The sequence below is a fragment of the Macrotis lagotis genome, chromosome 8 (assembly GCF_037893015.1).
Source record: "Macrotis lagotis isolate mMagLag1 chromosome 8, bilby.v1.9.chrom.fasta, whole genome shotgun sequence".
In the NCBI taxonomy this organism is placed as follows: domain Eukaryota; kingdom Metazoa; phylum Chordata; class Mammalia; order Peramelemorphia; family Peramelidae; genus Macrotis; species Macrotis lagotis.
The window spans coordinates 178,282,482-178,308,710 of record NC_133665.1 but is presented as its reverse complement, the minus strand read 5'-3'; the positions used below and the strand labels follow the sequence as shown (position 1 = coordinate 178,308,710).

General features: G+C 35.9%; 1 protein-coding gene across 1 annotated transcript in view; it reads left to right on the top strand.

Moving 5' to 3' along the window:
* The window catches only part of NPSR1 (neuropeptide S receptor 1), a 241,685-nt gene that overhangs the window by 180,608 nt on the left and 34,848 nt on the right, over positions 1–26,229 (top strand). The window lies entirely within an intron of this gene.

The window sequence follows — 26,229 nt, the reverse complement described above, 5'->3', positions numbered from 1 at the left end:
ATACAAACTGTTTCTATGTCACCTGATTGTCAGGTCTTATTACTGTCATTTATCTAAGAGAAGTGTTGCAAGACAAAGCAAAAGCCTTTAGAAAGGAAAGTAGACGTCTTTTCTAATTTCATTATAAAGCAATACCTTCAAAAGACACATATATCTTTGCCAAAAGTCCAGTGGGAAACTGGAAATAATTCTTCCATTAAATTCAACCTTGAATTAAAGAGGGAGGAATTTGTAGCTCTAAATTTGACTGGGTTAGTCAGACCACCCATTTTCTCAACCAATTATCTCTTAAAAGCTCTTTGAAAGAAGAGGTGCCCACATTATCTATCTGCACTAAAGTATATGGGAATAAGATGCTAGGAAGATTTACCATGCTCTTTCAACAAAGTTTGTAATGGAATATGAAAAAAGGAGAGATCCTAAAGGAATTCTAGATCATCCCCACCAGAAATACTAATGAGGCTGTCAGACCTCCAGTCTCCCCAAAGTCAGTATTCTTTCCACCTAGGACTGTTTTCAAAAGTAGTCAGTAGAGGACCTGTCCCATTGAATCCCACTAGATAAACATATCAGTTTGCTCCAAAGAAGTGTATTTAATGAAAACTATTGAGCATGCAGTTAGATAGAGCTCAGAGACCATCTAGTCTTACCTATATTCTGAAAGGAATACCCATTGCAACATGCCAGTAAACAGTCATCCAGGCTCCTCAAAATCCTCCAAGGAGGGGTAATCTATCGCCTTCCAAGTTAGGAAACCTATTCCATTTTGGGACATATCTCATAACCAGAAAATGTTGTTGTTTTGGTTTTTTCCCCTAACACCAAGTCTAAATGTGTTTCTTTTCTATTTCACCCTTTGCTTCTGGTTCATCCCTATGGAAACAAACTGAATAATCCAAATCCTTAAATATTATTATCATTCAAAAACTGAAGACAGCTAGTATACTCTTAAGGCCTCTTCTTCAGGCAAACTGTCCCAATTATTTCAACTGCTCCTTCTATCACATGGACTTGAATTCCTTCTCTAGTCCAGGAGGGCTCCTTTGCACATGCACCAATTTATCGATATTCTTTCTAACATGTGGCTCCCAAAATTAAGCATAATATTCCATATATGATCTGACCATGAGAAAGTACAGAAGAGGTATTAACTTATATCTAGAACAAGGGTCTCTTTATTCTTTGAATCTATATTTACCTTAATGAAACTGAAGATTGTGAATTTGACTCATTGACTCATTGTGGTTCCCTAAAATCCCAGTTAAATTGTTTTCCAGGCATGGCTCTTGATTCACATTTGTAAAGTTCATTTTTTCAATCTAGGAAAGATTCATAAAAGATGATCAAGTTGGCAGCTCACTTGGGGGGGGGGGTCCTGGACCTCAAGTTATAAAGATCCAAGTTTGAATCCTGCCTTAGATATTTACAACTTGTATAGTTTAAGCAAAATACAACTTCTGGTAAACTCAGCTTCCTAATTTATAAAATAAGAACAATAGTAGTCGCTCCCTCTCAGGACTGCTGTAAGGACCAAATGAGATGATGTACGTGAAGCATATTGCAAACTATGAAGTCCTTAATAAATGTTAATAGCATTTTGATATTTATTAGGCATCTATATATGTCGACTCATTTAATTATTATAAAGTCCCATAAAGGAGGTGCTATTATTATCACTGTTTCACAGATGAGGAAACAGAGGAAAAGAAACAATGACTTGCCCCAGCTCATACAGCTTATTAGTGTCTGAGGGAGGATTTGAACTCATCCATTCCAAGTACAGCATTCTAACCACTGTACTACCTAAATGCCTCATGATGCTAATCAGAAGATGAAGAATATTAATAGAAACAAAAACTCAGTGGTTGAGGACTATCAACATTTATCTATAGCTTTGAAGAGATGCTACAAGCCACTGAAACTAACCATAATTGGATGACTCCTTAGAATCTTATTGCATCCCTGATGGCCTGCATCTGACCTAAAGGCATTAATAAGATCACCTTGCCTCCGTCCTGAGCTGATCTATCTACTTTTCTATCACTAAGATAAGGAGCTTCTGAGGCAGGGAATAGTATCATCTTCCATGTTCACATCCTTAAGACCTAGCCAAGGTTCTTGTACACTGAAAAGTCTAATAATTGTCTGCTGAATCAGACTTCATTGAATCAAGTGAAACTGAATAGAAATAACTGAATGAAATCAATAGGGCAGTCATGAGCATTCTTTATGATGGCTCTGCCATTTATTAGCTATGTGACTATTGACAATTCAGTTAAACTCTCTGGGCTTCAGTTTTTTCTTCTATAGAATAGGAAGCTATCCTCTGAAGCTCCCCTCCAGTTTTATGCTCCTATGATTTGTATGATCTCTCTTGGGGCTCATTGCAGGCATTTATGGCAGAACTGACCAGTGTAAGGATGTATACAATCTGAGGCTATATAACCCAGTGATAAGTAGCCCTTACAGAATCAAATCCATTGCACCACCTTCAGTACTCTAACTAGTCTAAATTAAATAATGTGATCATCTCAAAAATCCTATTTTCATGAGATTTCTGAAGTGACTCATCCAAAACCTAAGAAGTATTAGATAACCATTCCAATGTCAATCTCGTAGAAAGCAGCTACCTACCTTGTGTGGCTTCAGAGGCACAAGAAAGTATCCTTTCTGCCCTTACAAATTGTCCTTTCCATGAAATTACTTATAAAAGGGACAGTCTTTCCTTACCCGATTAACTATCTTCCGGCATTCTACAAACATTTGCTGACTACCTGTACTTGTTTATGTGCCAGGGAAAGTTATTAAAGATTACATTGAAAATATAAATTCCCCAAAGCAAGGGGATCACATTGCTTTCATTCACTTAAATATAAATTCATGCATGAATAAAATAAATCTAAGAGAAAAGGAGAGAAAAGATGACAGACATGGGACCCTTAGAGACGAGAGGAAGAAGGAGAAGAAGGACAGAGGAAGGTGTGCATAGGTGACATGTGAGACAAGGACTATGTTTGGGTTTTGGGTTAGTTGGTTAGTTTGGTGGTTTTGTGTTTGCTGCGAGAGTAAGGGAAATTTTCCTAACAATTAGAACTATCTCACTTTCTCAGGGGATTATTATGAGAGAGAGAGAGAGAGAGAGAGAGAGGAGAGAGGAGAGAGGAAGAGGTGTTTTTAAAGAGCATAATTTCGTAATATGATTACTTTATTAATAAGACAAGAATTTCTATTTAAAAAGGATGCTGATGATCATATAACTATTTCTTAATTTAGACCAAAGAGCCCTATTGGCAGTGGGCACATAGTTTAGATGCTTTTGAAAGATCATATGTTCCTCAGGGTGGTGATCAGCACTGATTGATTAACAGTAAGAAAATGAATACTACAATGAGGGTCTTGGGGTACCCTAGGTCACCTAAGTCTTGGTCAGAAAGACATCTATGTCCATATCACCTGTCTGACAAAGGAAAGATCCATATTTTCCCCAGACCTGTATGAGCAAACACATTCAGCAGGAATGCACCCCTTAGACCAACCTTGAAATTTCTTTTACTCTCTGATTAGATCTTGGCCTTGAGTTTCTGCTCGGGAAAGTAGTCAAGAGGTAAAAACCTTGGTTCTGATTCAATAATTAGCTATTAAATAGAAGAGGAAAATAATTTATTATAATATTATTACAATTTATTAAATAGAAGAGGAAAATAATAATTTTTCACAATAGATGAATAGATAAAAACATTCATTAAATGATTTCTATGGGCCAGTCACTCTAAACACTAGGAATAAAATACAAATGAATAAGGAAGAAAAATACAAAAAAGTAAGTCAGTCTTTGCCATTTAGGAACTTACATTGAAATACAAGAAGACAGCTCATAAAGGGGAGCTGGAAGCAAAGAAGCATACCCTGGATGGGGCCATGTGGATAAGAGAGCAGGAAGTTTGGGAGCAGCTCAGACCTAGTTAGGAGACAGCAAACACCTCACTTATCTGAGCCAGGGGTGAAGTCTAAGTTTCTAGTGGAGTAGAGATGACTAGAAAATAGAGCCCCAGTGAGTTTGTAAGGACAATTATGGTACTGGCATACTTACATGAAATAGCCTTCAAGATTCCTTCTAAATGAAATTTTGGACTATTATGTGAAAAATGAAAGCTAGGCTCCTTGAAAACAGACCTTCACAAATTCACTTTGCTCTAATTTGAATACACCCAATACTATCCTGCAGATTAGATTCACAGTTTTCAATGTGAAGCAGAGAGGAGTTATCAAACTCTCAGCTGGCTTACAAAATTCCAGAATGTAGCTCAAATGAAATTAAAATGCAAATGGAAAATGTTTAATGAAATAAATAAAAATACAGTACAATACAAAATGTTCATTTGTGATTTTCTAAATTTTTATTCCAGGGATCCTGGGAGATTAAGAAAAATAGGAGTCTCTCCTATAACCTTACTGCCCAAGAATGAGCAGCTCAACTTACTCTCATGTACCTCAGTTTCCTCATATGCAAAATTAAATGATTGAACTACCTGATTATTATCATCTCATTTGGATCTAACAAACTGAGTTTAAGAGATTAGAATGATTCATCTCTTCCACAGTTCTAGCCCAAAGATGGGGGAAATTTTGCAGGTAGGATGATAGATCAATCAATAATGATGTAATCCTCACTAGCCACCTGAAATCCAGAGTGATTAATAAGCTTTGATGATAAAATATAAGACCTCCTGCCTTTCCTTTGGTTCCCATGGCTACCGTTGTATTTGGTTGTGGCAACCTTTGATTTCTTCTTGTTGAAAACTGACAACCCAGAAGAGGCATATAATTCTCTTTGAAAAAAATAAAAAAGACTCCCTTTGGCAGGGAAAGAAGGTAGAAAAACATTCTTTTGTGATGGAATCTGGCTGTTCACTTTAGCAGGAATTCTTGGCAACCCAATTAAACCAAGTGGCAAACTGGCTCTATTCTTCCATCTCAGATTATGCTGACAGACACCCAGAGTTCATTTCCCTGGCACAGAAGGTCATTTTGCCTTCTGATTTGTCTCCACTGTTTATGCACCGGGCCACATGACTGACTGTCTTCACTGAGACTGGGGAGCAAAGATCCAAGACGGACTTTGAATGCTGATAGCAAAACCACAGAGATGCCAATATCTCTTGGGGAGAGAAGATATTGAGCAAAGATTCTAAGTCATCTTTGCAGGGAATCGATATAGTCCAAGTTGCAAGTCAACTCTTTTTAAGAGTCAACCTATTTTTAATCATGTTTTCAAAGAGGAACCAGTAAAAGTTACAGTTCTTGCCACCCTAAATATCAGGAAAATGTTGGTCAGTGCATTTTGTATACAATAATATCTAAACTTTCTTAAAGTTGGATAGATTCAAGATTGGACTATAGAGTATAGGAGTAGACAGTCATTTTATGCCAGGAAGATGTAATAAATTGAGTATAATACCATAATAATAGAACACAGAAGTTATTTTGTTAGGAGAATAAACTATAGAACACTCATCCAGAAAGAACATAAGGATGATGCATTCCCAAATTAGATCATAAAACTAACATAGAGACTTTGTAGTAGTGGAAATGAGGCATATGTCAAAGCTTCATTCTTTTAAAAAATCAAATGACTTGAAAATTTTATTAGATTAGAAGCTCTTTGAAATAAAGTTTATGTTTTATCTTTACATTTCCCTGAGTACCTTACATGACTTGCTTGCAGTAAGTGTTCAATAAATGTTTGAATGAATTGAAATCTTTTTCCTTGTGAACCATTTCTTCTCTCATAAAGCAGAAATACCCATGAACAAAATTATTCTGCTAATTAACCAACCAAAAAAAAAAAGGTCTCGGTAACATAGTAGAGACCATGATGTGTTAGCCTTACAATAATCAAACCCTTGGTCAGAACTTCTGAAATCATTTTGTAGAAAATACTAATCGGTATAGTCACATGGCCAGAAACTAAAATGGAAGATATTTCCAGAGAGCTAGTATATACTAATATTTTTATTCCCAAGCCCTATCAACTAGCAAATGTTTAACAAATTCCTATAATGCTCCAAAATGGATTATTAGTAATAGTAATAGTAATAAAATAGTAATCTCTTGCCTGATGATTTTTCATCCCTCCATTCATCCATTCATCCACCTATCCATGCAGTGCCTAGCTTCCTCCATAGGAGGTCTTTTAAAAATCTGATTCCTAAGAGAATGGTTGATTTCTAGGAGTCTTGATGAATTAGAATATTAACTGAACCCAAAGTGAACAGGTATAGCAAGCAAACAGCTCTCCATAAGAAGTCCCCCCCCCCCAAATTACAAAGACTTTAGAATTCTAGAGTATAAAAGATTGCACTTTCAATAAATATGAAGCACAAGAGGAAGGCTTTAGTGCATTGCAAACAAACCACGCTATATCTGTGTTTTTGCCATTGACAAGCAATAGCTGGGCAGCCCCAGAATTTCAGATGAAACTTCTTCTTATAAAAGGCAAAGGTGGGAGGACTGGAGAGAAGCTACTCCAGTTTATAAGGGAATATGAAATGCTCCTTAAAAGAATGGCACAATGTTTTATAAAGAAAAAGAAACAGGAAAACTAAAGGAACCAACAGAAAACCCTAAGTTGTATAAGGAGATTAGAGGGCAAAAAATATGACCCAGAGAAAATTAAGAAGGACCATGAACCTTCTAATATATATACATATATATATATATATATATATGAGATATGGAGGGTAAACTGTTACCTTCTGAGCAGAAAGTAACTTGGGCTCCCAACTCTGAAAATAGTAACCCACAGATGGCATCAGAAAATAGTTTGCTGATCCTCCAGAAATAGAAGATATAGATATTGATGGTTAGCGATTTCCTACTAAGAGGAACCATGACAGCCATATGCTGACCCTAACCTATAAATAGAGACATCTATCTTACCAAGATGCATCTCTGGCAGATGACAGAAAAACTCCCACTATGGATCAAACTTTAACATAATATCTCCATACATACCTACCACTGGTGACTGATTTGGGAGGAAACAAACTCAACAAAAGAGAATTCAGAAATCAAGACTAGAGCTCAGGAAGTGCTTTCAAGAAAATGAGTAGAGAGGGACAGGCTACATTTACATTCCAAATAGTTAAATTCTCAATTTCCCTCCCATAAGGCAAGTTTTTGTTCATTTGTGCCTGCCCAACCTTGCCAATTTTGTCTATACCATACCATTCATTCAACCCAGGAAATCTTACTTCCATTTGAAGGTTGAAAAGTAACCTCTTGATTATTAAATGGGGTTTCAGTTTCTGGATCTTCAATTAAAATCCAACAACAATGATGATTTCTTGGTCACGGATACAAAGCATCTTACCAGAATGGATCAAATTTATTTGTTTGAAGTCATACAAACCTGATTCAGAGCTCTATAAAATGACCATACATAATATTCCAAACAGAATATCACAGAAAAATGAATCCACAAGTAGAGATAAGGGATCCCCTTTATCCGGGGATTGAAATGTGAATTCTTCTTCAAAAACTAAGGACTATGGTTTATTTAATTTTTTGTCTTTGTATCCTTGACACTTAACACATTGGAGTTACCTAATAAATGCTTGCTTAATTGGGCAACTCTTAGAAAACAGGGTCTCTGCAAACATAACTTCAATACTGAAAGCTTATGATTTGATCGTCACATGATATTAAGTTAAATTCCCTTTTTTGCTGTCGACTCCACTTATCAATTTTACATAGAACATGTGAACATAGAATCAAGGGAGAGAAGGAAGTGTAGACATGATCTGGTTCAATCTCTTCATATACCAGGGTAGCAAGTAGAAGCTAGGAGATATTTAGTTATTTATTTGGGATTTAATAAAAAAGCTGGATTTCAATTCTTGGGATTTAATAAAAGAGCTGGATTTCAATTCTAACTACTCATTCAAAATTCACAGTTTTTGCCACTGTACCTTTAATGTCTTTCATTTTGAGTTAGTGGGAAGTTCATGGATCTGAGCATAAGGAGACCAGGGTTGCATCCCTACTTTGCCACTAACATGCTGAGTGAACTCCATCTAGCTATTTACTTTGCATGAAACTGGTTTCCTCTTTTGTAAAAATACATTTTTTAAAATGATGGGGTAGGGGGCGGCTAGGTGGCGTAGTGGATAGAGCACTGGCCTTGGAGTCAGGATTACCTGAGTTCAAATCTGGCCTCAGACACTCAGTAATTACCTAGCCGTGTGGCCTTGAGCAAGCCACTTAACCCCATTGCCTTGCAAAAACTAAAAAAAAAAAAAAAATGATGGGGTTTTTAATGTCCCCTATAGTTCTAACATTTAGAGATCATACAATACTCCTTCTTCCACGCCTCAATTTAACTGGACTATTATTTATCCTTTCTCCTTTCTCCTTTCCCCTCTTGTCTCAGAAAGAGAGATGCTCTTATTTTTCAAGACTAATGCCTTTCCATAATCCATTAATCCCTTCTCTCATTTGTTTCCAGTGAGGAAGGAAGGGGGATGTATCTAAGAGAATGATTTGAATGCACAAAGAGCTCATTTAGCAACTGGAATTTTTAAGACACATATAGAACATAAAGAAAAATTACCTTTAAGGGTAGGTAATTATAGATGACTACAAAATAATGGCACAGTCCTTCAGGCAAAATGTCAAAAAGTGTCCTTACTCCAAGTTATCTGGTTGGTAATGAAGTCTAAGAACAAGAAAATGAGCTTTAAAAAATAGGTACCAAGTGGATACTTTCTAGAACTAGAGACAATAATAGCAAATTTCATTTTGTGAAAAAGATTTAGAATCATAAGGGAAATAATGAAAAAATAGTAATGAAAGGCAAAAAAAGGAATGAAAGGGATACTTCTTGACTTCAAAATACATTACAAATAAGGTATCATCAAAATATATATATTGATTAAATATAGAAATGTAGATAAATGAAACATACTAGATAAAATTTAGAATTTAACTCCATAAATGTATTTCGTAAGTCTGAGAATGTAAAGGTGAAGAGCTCATTTTTCAATGAGAATGAATGGGAAAAGTGAGCAGTAACATGGAAAAAACTAGGACTAGCCCAATATACTATATAAGATGTCAAAACAAATCAAAATGAATACTGAAGGCCAGACTATTTAAAAATATGAAGAGAGAGGCAACTATGTGGTGAAGTAGATAGAGCACCAGCCCTGGAGTCAAGAAGACCTGAGTTCAAAGACATTTAATAATTACCTAGCTGTGTGATCTTGGGCAAATCACTTAACTCCATTGCCTTGCAAAAAACTAAAAAAGTATGAAGAGAACAAAAAAAAGAGTAATTTTCATAATTAAGTCAAAGAAGATGATTTTTAAAACGGGGGCAGGGGCAAACACAAAAATAAGTAATTTTTATAAAATGAAACTGAAAGCTTTTGACTTAATGAAATCAATGCAATTAGATTAAGAAGTAGAAATATTGATTGGAAAAATATTTGCATAGAATATCTCTGATAAGTGTTTGCCATTTTAGCTACAGAGAATGAATTAAAATAAGGAAAAGCTAGAGCCATTCCTCCCAAGTATGAATGGTTAAAGATATGAATACATTTATTTAAAGATGAATTATAAACTATTAACAAATATATGCTCCAGATCACAATAAGATAAGCACACATCAAAACAATTATCCAGAAAATTTACAGAAATAATACAAGATGGGAATAAATGATGTGGGAGGGACCTTACCCTTTAAGGATATCTGTGAATTTGTCCAACCATTTTAGAATGCATTTTGGAGTTATGCTCAGAAAGAGAGCAAACCATCTATGATCTTTGGCACAGAGATGGCACTGCTAGGCACATATACTAAAGAGGTCAAAAGATCAAAGGAATTCATATGGAACAAAGATATACATAGCAGCACTTGTCCTGGCCCATGAACATAATAATAGGGTGTTTTATATTGTAAGAAAGACTATATGTGAAGAATTCAGAGATGTTTTGGAAAATTGCTATGAATTGGTTCTGCAAAGTAATCAAACTCAGGAAAATAATATATACAAATAGCTAACCAAAATGTTAAGTGGAAAGAAAAATAACAAAACTGAATTCTCTATAATTACAATGACCAAATACCCTCAAAGATGAGATGAAACAAATGAATGTATGTCCTTGTATTCAGAGGTTAACTATGCATATGGAATCTTGTATATAGTGTTGGATTTTGCTGATATATTTGATTTGTTTGCCTGTATTTATTTTTTTCTTTTTCTTTTTAAATCTTTGTTATAAGGGATATCCCACTGGTTTGGGGAGGGGAAAGGGACATATTCAAAAATGAAGGTAATATAAAAGTAGGTTATATCAATGGAAAAAAAATTAGATAATAATCAAAACTAGATTGGAGCAAAGAAAGACCAAATTGAAAGGATTGCATCCGTAAATGTTAAGGGAAAATGGTATGATGTTAAAAAGCAGTGAAATGGGTATGGAGTGGGTGAAAGTAAAGAGGAAGGAAGGAAGCTTTCCTGGTCAAAACTACTCAGATTTCTATAGAGTTCCAGTGTACATCAAGTCAACAAACATTGTGGTCTGCTCTACCCTAGGATAACTCATGACCACTGATTACATAAATGTATCTTTGGAAAATACTGACCCATTATTACTTCTGTGCTTTTGCTTCAGATTCTTTTACCGGACTCATCAATATAATGACGGATATTATTTGGCGATTCACAGGGGATTTCATGGCCCCAGATTTGGTCTGTCGGATAATTCGCTACTTACAGGTATACATATAAGTCAAGTTGACAGTTTAAATATTTCTTTTCACCTTTAAATGCCCACCAGGAGATCTGTGAAAGGGAATTTAGATGTATCGTTACAATTCATCAAAAACCTTTTGGAGCATTTCTAGGAATTCAAGAAATTGTTGTTCTAACTGAATACATACTGATATGGTAGAACAAAGGATTTTTAGGCTCACAGGTCAGAATTGAAAGAAACATCAGAGTACCATCCCTTGCCACTACTACCAAGTGGGAAAAATGTATTTATGCATGCATGTAGGTATGTATGTAGTTGAATATATATCTATATCAATATCCATACTTATGTTCTATTTATATCTTTGGGAAGGAATTTATATGATACAGAGAGACAGATGGGTGGAGTTTATCTTTTCTTTTATCATTTCTCCACAAAATGTTTAGCAAAATAATCAGAATAATGGATCAACATTTACTCAGCACATACTATATTCCAGACATTTTCCTAAGGACTGGCTACCTAACATAATAGTATGCATTTAATAAATGTTTTTTTCTTCACTCATTCTTTCATTCATTTACTCATCAACAAATTTGCCCAACATTCCTAACTAGAGTTCCTTTAACCTTTGCATGAAAATCTCCAGCAGGGGAGGAATGGGGGTGGGGGGCACTGCCTCAGAATTCAGAATCTTTCATTTTGAATTGCTCTGAAAACCAGAAAGATTGTCTTTATTTCAAACCAAAATTTGTGCCCTTAACAATTTCTCCTCATTTCTACTATATCTGGAATCAAGTATGACAAGTCTATTCCCTCTTCCACTTGACAGTCCTTCAAAATGGCTGTCATCTTTCTCCCAATCCTCCTCTCCAAGTAAACTTCCCAAATTCCTTCAACCTATGGTCACTTGCCATGTACTTGAAACCCCCTACCATCCCTGGTTGTTCTCCTTTGGAATTCTCCAGCTTATCCATGACATTCTTAAAATGTGGTGCTCAAAATTGAGGTCAACACTAGCTCAAAATGGATCGGATCAGAATCTGTCACCTAGCTTTATTAAGCACCTACCATATCCCAGATGCAGTGTTAAGTATTAAGTCACAAAGGCAAAAAAAAGAACCAGTCCCTGTTCTAAGGGGAGGCAAATGGACCAGAGAATAAACATGAACAATGTTGGGCAAGAATTTCAAATACAGGAATTAAAGGCCTAAAATCTCCAATAGAGAATTAATTGTAATTAAGAGCATTAAAGATAGCAATGAAGGGGGCAATTAGGTGTTGTAGAGGATAGAGCACCAGCTCTGCAGTCAGGAGGACCTGAGTTCAAATCCAGACTTAGACACTTAATAATTGCCTAACTGTGTGACCTTGGACAAGTCACTTAACCTCATTGCCTTGTAAAAACTAAAATAAATAAATAAAAGATAGCAATGAAGCCATGTCACAAAGAAGAAAAATTTCAAAACAAAAAAAAAATGAATTGCAAGAAATAATCTCCTGCCTTCTGGGTCTAGTTCCATTCCCCTCAGGCATGATCTTCCATACAAATTTGGTGACTGGGCTCAATTAAGTGTTTGCTAAAAGAATGGAGGGGCACAGCCAAGACAGTGGAATAGACTGAGAAATCCAGTCAAACTTTCCCAAATTCTCTTTCAAGTAACTTTAAGATAATGAATCAAATTAAATTCGAGAGCAGTCAAGTCAACAAAATGTCAGACTGAGACACAATTCCATTCCAAGGCAAGGAGGAGATTTGCAAGAGACGTCTATGACATCAGGGTGGGGACCAACCCAGAGCAGGCACAGTGGCAGTATCAGCAATGGACCTTGGAGGCAGGTCTACCACAGTGACGGCAACAACCCTGGAAGCCCTTAATGTAAGGGGGTCAGGCAATTGGGGCCCATGAGCTGTCACTAGGAACAGAACCCCGTTGCATTGCTTATACATAGTTCCATGTAAGAGTTGAAGGTCCTCGAGGTGCACCAGGCCTTTTATCAGGGAACCACATGTGCTTTCTGAGAAAAGAACAGAGTGAATACCAGAAGAGCAGAGAATACATCCTTTCCAATAGCAAACCAATTTTGGAGCACTGAAAACTCACAGACCCCCAGAACTAGCTCTTAAAGAGCATCCTAAGGGCTTACCCACCCCAGAACCTAACTTTAACTAAAACTAAAAGTGAATGAAAGAAGGGAGTAGGAGATCAAAAAGGTATCAGATTAAGTATGGCAATGATTAGAAGCTAAATAGACTTTGGGTACAAGGGTAAAAAAAAGAGAAGAATAAACAGGAAAAAAAGGATAGAGGGAAATGCACCATTAGTAATCATAAATGTGAATCTGAATGGGATGAACACATCCATAAAATGGAAGCAAATAGCAGAATGGATTAAAAAACAAAATTGACAATATGTTGTTTACAAAATGTATTTGAAACACACTTAGTAAAAATAAGACATTGGAGTAAAATCTATTATGGTTCAGCTGGAGTTAAAAAAAATAAGGGTAGTAATCCTGATAAATTCAAGAAAAAAGCAAAAATAGACCTAATTAAAAGAGATAAGAAGAAATTTTGCTACATATATATATATATATATATAATCATACGGGATAGTATCAAAATTCTTAAAGTAAAAATTAAATGAGTTATAGGAGGAAATCTATAGTAAAAACTATATTAATGAGGGACCTTAAATTTCTCCTCTCAGAATTAGCTAAATCTAACCAAAAATAAATAAGAAGTCTTGGAGATAAATAGAATTTTTAGAGAAAAAGATATATTATACTTCTGGAGAAAACTGAATAAGAAAACTGACCAAGTATTAGGACATAAAAATCAAATGCATAAAACAAATGCATAAAAGGAGAAATACCAAATTTGCTATCTTGTACCATGATGCAATAAAAATTACATTCAATAAAGAACTGTAGAAATATAATTAAAATAGTTGGTAATTAAATACTTTTATTCTAAAAATGAGTGGATCAAGGAACAAATCATAGAAATCACCAATAGATTAAAGAGAATTACAACAAGGAGACTGCATATCAAAATTTGTGAGATGCAGTCAAATACTCACCTCAATAAGATAAATAAAAGTTGAAATAAAAAAGCCGATAAATGTGCTGTATGTGCATCTAGAAATATGTAAAAAGAAAATATTAGAAATCCTAATTAAATTCCAAATTGGAAATCCTGAAAATCAAAGAAGAAATTAAGAAAATTGAAAGTAAGAAAAGCATTGGGAAAAACTGGGGCTGGTTTTATGAAATGACCAATTAAATTGTTAAAGCCTTGGTTAATTTGATTTTAAAAGAATGAAAGTCAAATTATCCTTATCAAAAATGAAATCTTCTGTACCACCCAAGAAGATGAAATTAAAAGCAAACATTAGGAATTATTTTTCCCAATTATATGTCAATGCAATCATACTGGATAATAAATAATGGTAATGGATAAATATTTACAAAAATATAAATTAAAAAGAGGCAAAGCAAGGTGATAGGTAAAGGTCATAATTCACATACATTTTCCCAAATTTCCCCTCCAGATAGACATAAAATAATTTCTTAGATTCAATTCTGAAGGAGCAGAAACAGCAAAAGGTCAGGATAAAACAATTTTCCAATCCAAGACAATTTAGGAGATTGACAGAAAAAACATGTTTCATGTGGGGGGGAAGTAATCGGCCTGTAGTATATAGTACAGAGGCCTCACCAGAATACCGTGAGGCAAACTTGGGAACCTCAGCCCACAGAGGGTAAGAGGGTCAAAGCATTCATCCTAAACAGATCACAGAGAGCATTTTGCGGGCCTGGGTGCCAAGCGCCAGGGCAGTGACCATGCTGCATTGCTCAAGGATTGCAGCCAAAGAGGAGTCTTTCCCAGGCAGAGTATGGTGCTTGTGGTTAGCACAAGGGAGCAAGAGCCCTAGTCTCAGGATCAAGGCAAAAAGGCACTAGTACTTTCAGCCTAAAGAGAACAAAGGTCAGAGGCAAGTTTCCAGCTCCATAAGGATGATATCACTTTCAGTCATAGGGAAGTGGGGCACTAGTTACAGTTCCAAGGCTGAAAAGAGTGGTCGTGGTATCTCACTAACCAGAGAACAGACTAGGAGAGAAGTGGCCACACCTCTCCTTAGATCATACCAATTTAGAAGAATTTAAAAAATAACAACCCATGGACTCAGAACTAGCTACAAAAAGAGCAAACAAAAAGCCTAAAACTTGGAACAGTGTTCCCTCCACCCCAAAAACAGATCTCAAATTTAACATAGAGTTAAAAGTCATGATATTGGCTGAGAAACAACAATAAAAAAGAATCTAATCATGAAAGTTACTGTGAAGAACGGGAAGATCAAGACATAAAGTCAAGGAAAGCAATGAAGTCAAAACAACTTTAGAAAAATCCTTGAAGAAAAATGCAAATTAGACACAAAACCAAAAAAGGATTCTTGGAAGAGCATAAATCAGATTTTAAAAGGAAAATAAGTGAAGTAGAAGAAAAAAATTGGGGGGAAAATGAAAGTGATGAAAGAGAATGATGAAAAGAAAATCAACAGCAACATGAAATAGGCAAAAAAATGCTGAAGAAATAATATCTTAAAAATAGAATTGATTAAATGATAAAAGAGGCACAAAAATTCACTAAAGAGAAGTCCTTTAAAACCAGACTTCAGCAAATGGAATAAAAGGGCCAAAAACTCATTAAAGCAAAGAATTTCTTAAAAAAGCAGAAACTGATCAAAGGAAAAAATTAGATATAAAACTTCACTGGAAAAAAATGATTCCTTAAAAATTAGATTTGAGCAAGAGGAAACTAATGACACCATGAGACATAATAAAGCTAAGTCAAAAGAATGGGAAAAAAAGAAAATGTGAAATATCTCATGGGAAAGACAACTGACCAGGAAAACAGATTGAGGAGAAATAATTTAGAATTATTAGTTTGTATATTATATATTAGATTATATAATTCCATAATACAAAGTCCAAAAAATCATATCTAGACTTGTTCTGATATTCTAAAATCAGAAGGTAAAAAGAAATTGAAAGATTCCAACAATCATCTTCTGAAATAGATCCCAAAATGAAAACTCCTAGTAATATTAAAGTCAAATTCCTGAGCTCCCAAGTCAAGCGGAAAAATGTTGCAAACAGACAAAAAGAAGTCATTCAAAGAACCAGTCAGACTTACTCAAGATTCTGAACAGTGAAAAAGTGGAGAACGTAGGATATGATCATCTAGAAAACAAGAAAACTTTGATTACAACAAGAATAACCTACCCAGCAAAAGTGAGTATAATTTTTTGCAGGGCAGAGAGGGGGACAAGAATAGACATTTAATTAAATAGAGGACTTTTAGGCATTCCTGATGAAAAGATCAGAAATGAATAGAAAGGAGGCAGCTAGGTGGCACAGGTAATAGAGCACTGGCCCTGGAGTCAGGAGGACCTGAGTTCAAATATGACTTCAGACACTTCATAATTACCTAGCTGTGCGGCCTTGGGAAAGCCACTTAACCCCATTGCCTTGCAAAAAACTAAAAAGGAAAAAAGAAAAAAAAGGAAATGAATAGAAAATCTGACTTTCAAAACATGACTCAAGCATGAAAGAGAAATCACAAACTGAATCAGAAAAAAAAAAGTATACCTTTTTTTCAAACTATATCTGGCACCTTCATAAAAAATGACAGTGTATTAGTACATATAGCCTCAAAATCAATTGCAGAAAAGTAGAAATATTAAATTAACCTTTTTAGATCACAATGCAATAAAAATATATTTAATAAAATTCCATGGAAAGAGACTGAAAATTAATTGGAAAAGAAATACTGTAATCTTAAAATGATTAGATCAAATAACAGCTAATAGAAATAATCAATAATTTTATTGAGAAAATGACAGTCATGAGACAACATACCAAAATTTTCAAGATACAGTCAAAGAAGTACTTAGGAGAAATTTGTTATCTTTAAGCATTCACATCAATAAAATAAAGAGCAGATCAATGAATTGTGCCTGCAATAAAAAATATAAAAAGAACAAATTTTAAAATCCTCAATTAAATATCAAATTGGAAATCCTAAAAATCAGAGCAGATGTGAATAAAATTGAAAGTAAGAAAATCATGGAACCAATAAATAAAGCCAGAAGCTAGTTTTAGATTTAAAAATAAAGAAATAGCTTAAACATTAATTAATTTAATTTTAAAAAGAAATAATACCCAATCATCCTCATCCAAAATGAAAAGGACTAATTCACCACCAATGAAGAGGAAATTAATGCAATATTAGGAGATATTTCACCCATTTATTTGCCAATCAACCCAAGTCTAAGAGAGATGAATAAATATTTGTTAAAAATATGTAAATTGCCCAAATTAGCAGAAGAAAAAATTGAATGCTTAAATTGAAATTCAAAAAAAAAATTGAACAAGTCATAAATGAACTCCCTAAAAAAAATCCTCAGGATCAGATGAATTCACAAATGAATTCTGCCAAACTCTCAAAGAACAATCAATTCCAATATTATGTAAACTAAAAAGGAATCCTACCAAATTCTTTTTAACAATACAAAGTGATATTTATAACCAAAACAGAGAAAGAAAACTATTGACCTATTTTCTTAATGAATATTGAATTTAAATTTTTAGATAAAATGCTAGAAAATTACAACACCATAACATAAAGATAATATACTTTGACCAGGTGGAATTTCAATGAGAAGGCAGAACTGGTTAAATATTATTAGGACAGAATAATTGACTATAGCAATAACAAAACTAACAAAAATCATGATTATCTCAACAGATGCAGAAAAAGCTTTTGACAAAATAAAGCACTCTTTCCTATTAAATGCAGTAGAAAACATAGGAATAAATTAAGCTTTCCTTGAAATGATAACTAAAGGAAATTGTCTTTATCTAAAACTATCAACAAGCATTATCTGTAATGAGGATAAGGTAGAAGGCTTTCCAATAAAATTAGTGGTAAAATAAGAATGTCCATTAGTATTGTACTATTATGCTAGACAGATCAATGAGAAGGAGAAGAAACTGAAGGAATTAAAATAGACATTAAGGAAACAAAACTATGTGCTTTACAGATATTCTTAGGGAATCCTAGAGAATCAACTTGAAAATTAGTTGAATTAATAATCAACAACTTCAGAAAAGTTGTAAGACATAAAATAAACCCACAAAATTATCAGGCTGTCTATAGACTACAACAGTCTAGCCGAAAGAGAAATTCCACTTAAAATAACCACAAACAATAAAAAAAATAATTAGGAATCTTTCTGCCACAACAAACCCAGAAACTACATAAACAAAATTACAAAAGAATTTTTACATAACTAAAGACAGATCTAAACTGGAGAAATAATAATTGCTCATAGGTGGGCTGAACTAATATAATTAAAATAAGAATTCTACCTAATTTGCTTATTAAGTACCATACTAACTACCAAATAATTATTTATAGAGCTAGAAAAGTAATGATGAAATTCTTCTGGAATGTGGGGGCAGCTAGGTGGCGCAGTGGATAGAGCACCGGGCTTAGATTCAGGAGTACCTGAGTTCAAATCCATCCTCAGATACTTAATAATTACCTAGCTGTGTGGCCTTGGGCAAGCCACTTAACTCCATTTGCCTTGCAAAAACCTAAAAAAAGGGGCAGCTAGGTGGTATAGTGGATAAAGCACCAGCCCTGGAGTCAGGAGTACCTGGGTTCAAATCCTCAAATCCGGTCTCAGACACTTAATAATTACCTAGCTGTGTGGCCTTGGGCAAACCACTTAACCCTGTTTGCCTTGCAAAAAAAAAAAAACTAAAAAAATTAAAAGAAAAAGAAAGGAAGAAATTCTTCTGGAATGTCAAAAAGTAAAGAAGATCAATTTTTTAAAATGTGAAAGAAGGTAGCCAAGCAGTATGAGATTCAAACTGTATTTGTTGTTGTTATTTGGTCATTTTCAGTTGTATCTGAAGCTTCATTATCCATTTCCAGGTTTTCTTAACTGGATCTCTGACTCATTCTTACAAAAGAGGAAACTAAGACAAACAGAGTGAAGTGTCTTGCTCATAGTCATACAGCTAATAAGTTTTTGAGGCTGGATTTTAACTTAGGTCTTCTGACTCCAGACCTGGCCAACTATCCACCAAACCACCTTGCTGTCCTTAAACTGTGTTACAAGAAGTAATCATCAAAATGATTTTGTATTGGCTAAAAAAGTAGAATGGAATAAATTAGGGAGAAAATGCACAATAATAAATTAACATTTGATAACTGTACTAGCAATGTAATATTTGATAAACTCAAAGATCCATGCTTTAGGGGAAAGTACTCACTATTTGACAAAAATTGCTGGGAAAACTTTCTAGAAAGTAGTTTGGCAGAAACTAGGTGAAGACGAACATCTCACACTATACACAAAGATAAGGTCAAAATGAGCAAATGGATTAGACATCAATGGTGATAATTAGAAGCAAATTAGAGGAGCTTAGGAAATTGTATCAGATTTATGGGAATTTATGACCAAACAAGAAACAGAAAGGATCATAGAAAATAAAATGGCTATTTTTCATTACACTGAAAAGATATCTTACAAATGAAATCAATGCAGCCAATATTAGAAGGAAATTAAGGATCTGAGGCTGGGTGTGTGTGTGTGTGAGAGAGAGATTTTACAGAAAATTTCTCTGATAAAGATCTCACTTGGCAAATATATAAAAAACTGGACCAAATTTATATGTGTGTGCACTTGCATGCATTCACATATGTGCATACATATTAGAGAGAGAGAGAGAGAGAGAGAGAGAGAGAGAGAGAGAGCAAATCCCCAAATGGAAAATGGTCAAAGGATATGAATAGGCATTGTTTAGAAAAAGCAATTCAAAGTCAAGGAGAATCTTGTGAAAAAATGCTTTAAATCACTAATGATTAGAGAAATACACATTAAACTAAGGCAGCACTTCACACCTGTCAGATTGGCTAACATAATAGAGAAAAGGAAAATGACAAATTCTGAAAGGGATGTGGAAAAATTGGAACTCTTAATGCCCTGTTGGTAGAGTTGCAAACTGGTCCAACCATTCTGAAGAAGAATTTGGAATTCTACCTAAAGGGCTATACAATTATGCCTTCCCTTTGACCTAGCAATACCACTGTTAAATCTATATTCCAAAGAGTTCAGAAAACAAAAAGGATCCATTTGAATGAAAATATTTCTAGCAGTTCTTTTAGTAATGGCACAGAATTGGACTTGAGGGAATGCCCTTGAACTGGAGAATAGTTGAACAACTCATAGTATATGATTTGGTTGGAATTCTGTTATGCTATTAAATTATGAGGGAGATGGTTTCAGACAAACATGGAAAGTTTATATGACCTAATTCAAAGTAAAATGATCAGAATGAAGAAAACATTATAAACAGTTAACACCAAACTTTTAAGTGTGATCATTTGGGGAAAATCAGCCATTCTGATCAATGCTGTGATCCAAGATAATTCCAAAGGACCGTGATGAAAAAATTATATCCATCTCCAGAGAGAGAAAGAACTGAAGTCTGAATTCAGATGAATGCATCATTGTTTTGCTTTATTTTTCTTGCTTTTCTTTTTGCAACATGACTAATATGGAATTATGTTTTGCCTGATTTCACATGTATAACTGATATCACTTCCTAGGGTAGGGGCAGGAAGAAGGAGAGAATTCAGAAGTCCAAAAATTTAATGACTATTAAAAATTAATGTTTTTTTAAATTGAGGCCAACACCTAACCACAACCTTCATGCCTTACATAGTCTGTCTCTAATCCCCACCTCCCCAACCATATTTAATTTTATTCCTTTCCTTGTATTTTCTATTCCCACCAAATTGGATGACCTGTCACTCCTCAGATTCATCTGTCATCTCCCACACCACATTGCTTTTGTTGGATTTTTATTGCCAAATTGAATGAAGTTAGTTAAAAAAAACTTTGGCCCATTTACTTAACCTCTCTGAGCCTGTTTCCTCATCTGTAAGATGCAAGAAGGTTGAACTAGTTGGTCTTTAAACCTTCAGATCTAAATTTATGATCTAAAAAGAGATGCTCTTTTACTCAGCAAATTGATATAAAGATCAACTCTTTACAGGTCTTCTGTTTGCTATTTGTTGAATTATAAACCGATCTAATTATGCAAATTGAACTTCAAAGTGTGTGCATGTGTGCTTGCAAGTGGGAAAGTGGGGAAGAGCATCAGGTCGGTAGGCATTTACCAGCACATTCCTTTATTACTCTATAAGCATTTCTTGAACTCAGTAGTCTAGTAGAAGGCTCAGGAAATTAAGTCATCGCCAGACTAGAGGAGAACATTAACAACACCAGCAAAAATAATAATATTAATTAACAACATCGTGGATGTAGAGCACTTTATAAACTTTACAGCTTTCCATTCATGATCTCACTTGAGCTATATGACAACCTTGCATACTGACTGTGTAATCATGTGCCCATCATTGGATCTCTCAATGCCCCCCTGAAGTCATTTAGTCTGGAAACTGAAGAACAGGTGCTGACGTGCATCAGTAGAAGAGGCTGCCTCATCTATCATTCCCTATGCCTTTCATTGTAAGCTCAGGGTCACAAGTCCAATTGAAATAATAAAAAGTATTGACTTCACTGTGGCCAAGAATATTAGCCTTAGCTGTGAAAGTCACTTCCTGTTAAATGAGGTCAGTATAAAGAAGAGACCTTACAGAGACCCAGGAGAATGAATCATCCAGGAATTCTAGAACAAAATGTCACTACCCATCAAATTCTCCATCCTAATACATAGAAAGGATCCATCCTGGCCCCTGCAGTACATGGCATCTGAAGTGATACCCATTCTACCCCAAGATGAAGACATGGTTTCTTTTTGCAATGTTTCCTTCCTTCCACCCTGATCATTGCACCATTTCATCTCCTTTTTTTCCTTCAGGTAGTGCTCCTATATGCCTCAACCTATGTCCTAGTGTCACTCAGCATTGACAGGTACCATGCCATTGTCCACCCCATGAAGATCCTTCAAGGAGGTGAGTTGGTTTATTGCTCCTAAAATATGGCTAATAGAGTGAGTCACTAGGCACTAGTTGGAAGGGGAACCATAAAATTGTTTAAATTTAAAGTTAAATTTTTGAAGTCTATTTCTGGGTTCTGCTACTTTTTCCCTGTGTTACCATCCCAAGGGTAAATAACTTTCCTTTGGGGGTGGTCTCAAAGTTTTTAATATAAAATGAGAAGGTTGAGATTAGATGATGCCTTGGGTGGTTTCCAACTTTGACTCTATGATGAAGTTTTTGACTGAGTCATTTTGAGACTCACAATTTGAATCTATAATCAAAAGAATTCATAAACTGAGTCCATTTGATAATAGGGGCAGGGAGGAGAGAAGGGAAAGAAACTAATATCTTGACAGAGCCTGAAGTTATAGGTTAAAATTCAAGATTTAGGCCAAAATCATCTACCAGAAGTACAAAATACATTCTCTTCAATAAAACACTTGGTTAGGGGGTGGAGCCAAGATGGCGACAAGAAGGGATCAAGTCTTAGGAGCTCTTTGATAAAATTCATCAGCTAAGAACTCTAACTAAACTTTCGAGAGACAGAACCCACAAAGGGACCCAGTGAGGCAGTTCTCCTACTCAAGGTAACCTGGAAAAGAGCAGAAAGGCTCTACTCCCCAGGGTCGGAGAGGCGGCCACCAGAGGGATAGCCCACCAGAGCCAAAGAACCTCAGCCTCCCAGAGGCAGCCCCAGGGAGCTGGGGGTCTCAGCTCACAGCAGCAGGGGAGTCTCCTGAGCTGAACCCCGAGGAACACCGGGCACAAAGTGGGGGAACAGCGGGGACCTCTGCCAGAGCCAGCAAGTGGAGCCCAGCCCTCAGGGCACACAGGCAGCAGCTTGGTCTTTCCCCAGCCCTGATCCAGGAAACAGAAGCAGGTGGAGCCAGTAAGCAGTAGCCCCCAGGCCATGAGGGCATGAGCCCATTGAGCTGAGGGAGGGGAGTGAAGAGAGACTGCCTAGCTCTGTCAGTTGCCCCTGAAACAGGACTCTGGGGCTCTGACCACATTCAGATCCTGACCACAGTCTAGGCCCCCCCATAGAACAGCAGCCCACCCCACATCAGTCCCTTGGTAGAGGGGGGTGCTTATGGTCATTCACAGACCAGGAGGGAGGACAGAACCTCATACACTGAGACCCTTGTGGGAGTGTCCCAAAAGCTCAAGAAACACCCCAAACCAGGCCCAGGCTGGGAAAATGAGCAAGCAGAGAAACAAAAAGGAGACTATTGAGAAATATTTTGCAAATGAGCCCAAGAAGGACCAAAATACTCAGTCTGAAGATGAGGAAGCACAAGCTTCTGCATCTAAAGACTCCAAGAAAAACAGAAATTGGGCTCAGGCTATGATAGAGCTCAAAAAAGACTTTGAAAATCAAATGAGGGAGTTGGAAGAAAAACTGGGAAAAGAAAGGAGAGAGATGCAGGAAAAACATGAAAGTGAAGTCAGCAGCCTAGTCAAGGAAATCCAAAAAAATGCTGAAGAAAATAGCATGCTAAAAACCAGCTTAGGTCAAATGGATAGAACAGTTCAAAAAGTTATTGAGGAGAAGAATGCTTTAAAAAGCAAAATTGGCCAGATGGAAAAAGAGATAAGAAAACTCTCTGAGGAGAACAAATCCTTCAGACAAAGAATAGAATTCAGGGAGATTGATGAATTTAACAGAAATCAGGAATCAATACTTCAAAACCAAAAAAAATGAAAAATTAGAAGAAAATGTGAAATATCTCATTGAAAAAACAACTGATATGGAAAACAGACTTAGGAAAGATAATTTAAAAATTATTGGAATACCTGAAAGTCATGATCAGGAAAAGAGCCTTGACATCATTTTCAAAGAATTACTACAGGAAAATTGCCCTGATATTCTAGAAGCAGAGGGCAAAATAGAAATGGAGAGAATCCACCAATCCCCCAGAGAGAGAGATCCCAAAAAACCAACCCCTAGGAATATTATAGCCAAGTTCCAGAACTCCCAAGTCAAAGAGAAAATATTACAAGCAGCCAGAAGGACACAGTTCAAATATCGTGGAGCTGCAGTCAGGATCACTCAGGACTTAGCAGCAGCTACATTGGAAGCTCGTAGGGCTTGGAATACAATATACCAGAAGGCAAGAGAGCTTAGAATGCAGCCAAGAATGAACTACCCAGCAAGGCTGAATGTCCTCTTCCAGGGAAAAAGATGGACTTTCAATGAACCAGGGGAATTTCAAATGTTCCTTTTGGAATGGCCAGAGCTGAACAGAAGGTTTGATCTTCAGATACAGGACTCAGGTGAAGCATGGAGATTGGAGGAGAGGGGGGAAATATGAGGGACTTAATGAGGATGAACTGCATGTATTCCTGCATAGAAAAATGACACTAATAATACTCATATGAACCTTCTCAGTTAATAGAGCAGGTAGAGAGAGCTTTTATAGTTGAAGCACAGGAGAATTCTGAATTCGAAGATAAAATATGGTGTAAAAATGGAGTCAATAGAAAAAAAAAGGGAAATGGAATGGGAGAAAGAAAAAGGAGAGGGGGAATAGTCCAAGATATTTCACGTAAGATTTTTTTTATTACAATGAACTATTGCAATGATATGGAAAGGGGGAGGCAAGGGGGAATGAGGGAAACTTTGCTCTCTTCAGAGATGGCTAGGAGAGGAAACAGCAAATATACTCAATGGGGTATAGACATCTGGAGTAAGAAGGAGGGGGGAGCAGGGGGAAGGGGTGGGGATGTGAATAAAGGAGGAGAGGATGGACCATGGGGGGAGAGTGGCCAGATATAACACATTTTCTTTCTTACTTCTTGCAAGGGGCTGGGAATGGAAGGCCTGCCCAGGACCACAGGGCCAGGTGGATTCTGGGCCTAAGGGGTGGTATGGGGGCTCAGGGCTTCTTGGCCCTGGGACCAGGGATCTGTCTGCTGTGCCACTCAGCTACCCTACAGCAGAGTCATAGTGAAAGGAGTGAGAAAATAGAGTACATGGTAGTGGAGAAATAAGAAAGGAGGGAGTTGCGATCAGCAATGGCAATGGTGGAAAAATATGGAAATAACTTTTGTGATGGACTTATCATAAAGAATGAGATCCACCCATAAAAAAAAACACTTGGTTAGACAGATTAAAATTGTAGATTCAATAGCTATTATACAGAAAATGATGGATTTTGAAGAATTATTCACATTTCTGAGCCTTGCCCACACTATTCAAGATATCATTGAGTATCCTCTCTAAGCCAGGGAACTCACTAAGGGTTGTAAAAAGAAGTAAAACAATTTATAAGATGGTCCCCTGCCTTTGAGCTATTTAATAGGTAGGAAATAATAGGAAGGAATAGCTAGGAAAGTTGAAAAAAGAAATTACATACGATATAATAACAAGTGACCTTTTATGGAGCTTTAAAATCTGCAAAGAATTTGATATAAATAATTTCATTTAAATCTCTGAGTAAAACTATGAGACAAAGCACAGAATAATATATAGGAAAGGGGACTAGATTTGGAATGCAAAAACTTGGGGTTGTCCTTTGGTTATTCCTCTATGTGACCAGCTTATCTACTTCTCCAGCATATCTACTTTGAAGATAAATCCTGCTATCTCAATGAAGCTAAGGAAAATGTTTTCTCCCTCTGCGATTCAATTTCCTCATCTGGAAAATAAGGAGGCTTTCCTAAAGGACTCTCTTTCTCCTTCCATATTTTATGAGGAAAGAGAGTTTGATCAATTAAATAATTTATAGTATCATATATTAGAGCAAGAAGGAAATTCGGAGGTGATCTAATCCCACCTCATCATTGGAAAAACTGAGGTCCAGGAAATTTCAATGACTTTCCCCTGTAGCATAAGAGACAAGATTTGGACTCAAGTCCTCTAAATCTCTAGGTATTCAATCATTTAGCTTCCTAAAATATAACAAATAAATTAATCATTAAATTCTAGAACATTCAACCTGGACGAAACCTTAGAGACTGTCAAGTGCAATGTTAGCTAAAATGTGAGATTTCTGTTGGGAGTTAATGGAAAATAAGTGGGAAATGCTACTTTGGGGAATATTATGGTTGGAGAGGTCTATCTTTTAGGTAGTATGGGAAGGTAGGCATGATTTTGAAGCTGGAACACAACACAGTGACTTAGAAAGACCTGACTTTGCTATAGGATATGATGATGATTTGCTTAGTTTTCATAAAGTCAATGAACATGAGAGTTCAACAAAAAGATCAAATATTTCTAACAAATCACTATATCTATCTACTACAGATATATAAGAAAGATTAAACTCAACAAAACAGGTCATTTTAAAGATAAATTGATTAATTGCCTGCTGTGGGCAAAATATTAGATATTACAGGACTTCCATGGAGTGAGCTCTCCTATGTGAGTCTTTCCTCCAGTG